We start from the raw sequence: 3,430 nt of genomic DNA, 5'->3' as shown, positions 1-3,430 counted from the left end.
TGAGACAGTCTCACTTTCTTGCCCCAGTAGAGTGCCATGGTGCTCACAGCAACCTCAAATTCTTGGGCTCAAGCGATCCTCTTTTCTCAGCTTCCCTAGTAGCTGGGAGTACAGGTGCCCACCACAATGCCTGATTATTTTTTTAGAGACCAGGTCTTGCTCTTGCCCAGGCTGGTTTTGAACTCCTAAGCTCAAGCAATCCACTCAGAGTGCTAGGATTACAGGCATGAGCTATCGCGTCCTGCAAACACTTTCTATGTGTTATGGTCTCACAGAATCCTCAGAACCCCATGAAGCAGCCATCATTATACTATGATTCCCATTTTACAAATGAAAAAACCAAGGCTCAGAGAGAGTGAGTAATTAAGTATGCAGCTACAATTTAAATTAGACCTCTCTGGCTGCCTTGCACTTCGCATTTGTAGCTTTCTGTAAAAGGTATGCTTGTCCAATCCCTCCTTGAAGCCCAATTGCTAAGATGTGTTCTCTACTGGAAGAATGCCATTTGGGACACGCTTAACTGAGTCTGGTTGGGAGAGGGCGACAAAGTGAGTGGGGGTTTCTGAGAGCCCAAGCACAGAACCTGATTGCAGGTAGCCGCCCTCTGCAATCTGCTAAACCAGACGGGCTGCAGCCTCTGCTGGTCAGACCAAGTTCACTCCCCACAGGGAGCTGATCTTGAGAAGACCTGCCGACTAGCTTCCAAAGGGGCCAATGGGCTCTGCAGAAAGGGTTCTGTCTTTAAGAGAAAGCCACCTCCCTGTGTCAGCATCCTCTTAACCCTGTGGCTCAGGCTTCAGAAACGATTTACCAGCTAGATTAGAATTTAACCTCCACTCCTGCATCCTTTACCAGAGAGAACAAAGTCTGAGCAGGCATCAGGCCTTGCCTACCATGTTGTTCCAGGCCAGGAGAGGTCCAGAGAGCAGCAGAATGCACTGGGCCCTGACACATGACCCTTAGAGCCACTAATGAGTGTTGCAGTGGGAGGAGACCACAAGAGGGGAAGAAAGAACCTGTGCTCTTCCTAAAGTAAGACATTCCAGAGGCTGGGAAGAATTAGTGTCAGGAAGATTCCAGCATGGGGGTGGGGGCACTGTTGGGTAGACCCCAGTTGCCAGGTAGTTACAGATTTGAAGGTCCAGAGTAGCCCCATAGACACCTTGCTCCCAGTATCCTGGGAGTTTGGCCTAGAAGATGGGATTTGAGTGACAAGTGGGAGAAAGAGGGGTGGGGGATTTGTGTGAGCCAGCACGTGCTGGAAAGATGCACTGGCCCCACCGGCCCCCTGCAAGCTGGCTCTGTATGACAGAGCTCAGGGAGGAAGATGTGGAAACGCCCCAGCCCCTGCAGAACCACCCACCAGGGCTCCACTCCTGCACCTGTCTAAAAGAGACACGCCCCACTTAAAAGCATTATTGAAGGCGGCCAACATTTATCTAGGAGAGTTCGTCCATGCGGGCCTGCACCCAGCCCTACACGAAGCCACCTCTCATCATCCCAGCAACCCAGTAGAGGGTTATGAGTCCCACTTCTTAAAGGCAACTGAGGCCTGAGAGGCCAAGTGTCTTGTGCCGGGGCAGACAGCTAGAAACTGCGATACCCGCCTAGGAGAAGCCCTCCCAGACAGAGGGTTTTTCTCCCGTGCTTCACCAGACGCAGGAAATGGCAGGGCACTCAGGGAAGTACCCTGCGGGCTGAGGCGGCCAAGGGCAGGCCCCTTCCAGGGAGAGCCCTGAGGGAAGGGCGCCTGGTACCTCAGGGTCCTGGGTTCTCCACAGAGGGTGATTCAGAGGCGGCACCTGGTGCCCAGGCCTGTGAGGAGCTGGTGAACGCTCTGACAGTGAGAACAGGGGCCCATTATGTGGAATCCAATCACATGGGCGCGCAAGCAGCTCGGCTTTCGGTTCTGAGGAGCGCTGAAGCAGCCGTGTCTCTCTCCCTCTGCTGCCGAGCTGTCCGGGAGCACAGGGTCCTAAGCCTGGCGCTTGACGGCGGCGGCTCAGCGCTAGGCTCTCGGGAGGGCCAGATTCAAAGCTCGCCTAGGCTGTTATCCGCCCGGGGCTGGGAGCTGCATCATCAGCATCTCCGTGGAGCTGGAGGCCGGGCTGGGGCGGGGTAGCGGAGGAAGGGAGTCTGCAGCAGGGAAGGAGGCAGGCAGCGAGCGCCTCCCCCTCCCGGCTCTCCACCCTAGGCGGTCTGGGCAGCTCAGCCTGGACGCTTCGTGTGACCTTGGGGAGACCCCTGTGCGCGACCTCTCGGGGCCGGGCTGCAAGGTTTCTGCTCATCCTCGGCGCTCGGTGGCGCTCCTCCTGGCCGAAGTCGATGCGCGGGACTCGCGAGGAGAGCGCGCTCCTGGCTTGGGGGACCTCGCAGCCGGCGCACGGCGGCCCTTGGGAGAGGCCGGGCGCACCTCTCCCCGGGAGCTACCACTAGCGGAGTCTCCCCGCGCCAGAGGCACTGCACAGCTAACTCGATCCGCGGCGGGGCGGGTCTGCAAGGGAAGGTGCCTGCCCTGGGGACATTTCCCGCCGGGGCAGGAGCGCTGCCTGCCTCAAGTCGCTGCCTCTGCCTGAGGGAACTAAGCCCCGCCACGCGAGGGGGCGGCGCCCCCTTGCCCCACCGGGAGACTGGGCGCGGGAAGGTGTTAGGTGACCGCGGCCCACGAGTCCAGAATCGGCCAGGTACCCCGCCTCCCTGCCACAAGATCTGGCCACGACGGCCCTAGCCAACAACCTGCCAATGCGCCCCCTACCCTGGCTTCATCTTGGAGCGCGAGACCTAGGAGAACGCCCCCGTCCCAGCCCACCTCCAGTGCTTCACCAGACGCAGACCCGGTGCTCTAGATACCCGCCTTTCCCGCGCCCCCCAGCCCAATTATCCTAAGCCACTGGCCCTTGGCCAAAGTGTCCCCGCCCCCATCAGGCTATCTTAAGCTGGGACCACCTCCCCTCCCCATCCAGGTCCTCCGCGCTGTCTAGCCGCAGAGCAGGAATAGAACCGGCAACGTTGGGCAACTCACCGGCTCTCCCGAGCCCTGCCCCGGGCGGCTCCCGACCCTGTCTGTGGGTCCCGGAGCCGCAGCTGCTCGCGCGGCTACAGAGCCAGCTCTGCTCGGCCCGGAGCCTCCGCGCCGCCTCTCGGCTCCTCCCCCGAGGCGGGGCCTGAGCTCCCTGGCAGGGGGTGGGCGCGCTCCACCCCGCCGGCTTCCACCCTGAGCACCGCAGGGTCCCCGCGGTCTCTGGCTGGGCCCCCCCCTTTGAGCAGCAGGAAGTTGAGTTGAAACTGGGTGGGACACGACCAGTCTTCCGAATAGTTATCCTAACGCTCTTCCCCCCCAGCCCCTACCATGGAAAGGGGGAAGCCAGGGACAGTATTCTTGCTCCATTTGACAGATGGGCATCGTGAAGCCAGGGAACAGCGGTAACCT

The 3,430-nt window shown here is 59.9% G+C and overlaps 1 protein-coding gene across 2 annotated transcripts in view; it reads right to left on the bottom strand.

The window, feature by feature from the left end:
• The window catches only part of PPP1R16B (protein phosphatase 1 regulatory subunit 16B), a 107,790-nt gene extending 104,674 nt beyond the window's left edge, over positions 1 to 3,116 (bottom strand). The window contains exon 1 of one of the 2 annotated variants that reach the window (XM_003787592.2): positions 3,023 to 3,116. The gene's annotated coding sequence lies outside the window, so the exon portion shown is untranslated. Of the gene's footprint in view, positions 1 to 1,757; positions 1,801 to 3,022 lie in introns of those variants that run through there. The other variant, XM_023511967.1, reaches the window with a different exon arrangement.
• Between the last annotated feature and the right edge of the window lie 314 nt (positions 3,117 to 3,430).

The sequence above is a fragment of the Otolemur garnettii genome, unplaced genomic scaffold (assembly GCF_000181295.1).
Source record: "Otolemur garnettii isolate 467f Iridium unplaced genomic scaffold, OtoGar3 scaffold00023, whole genome shotgun sequence".
Classification (NCBI taxonomy): domain Eukaryota; kingdom Metazoa; phylum Chordata; class Mammalia; order Primates; family Galagidae; genus Otolemur; species Otolemur garnettii.
This window is presented reverse-complemented; position numbering and strand designations above follow the sequence as displayed.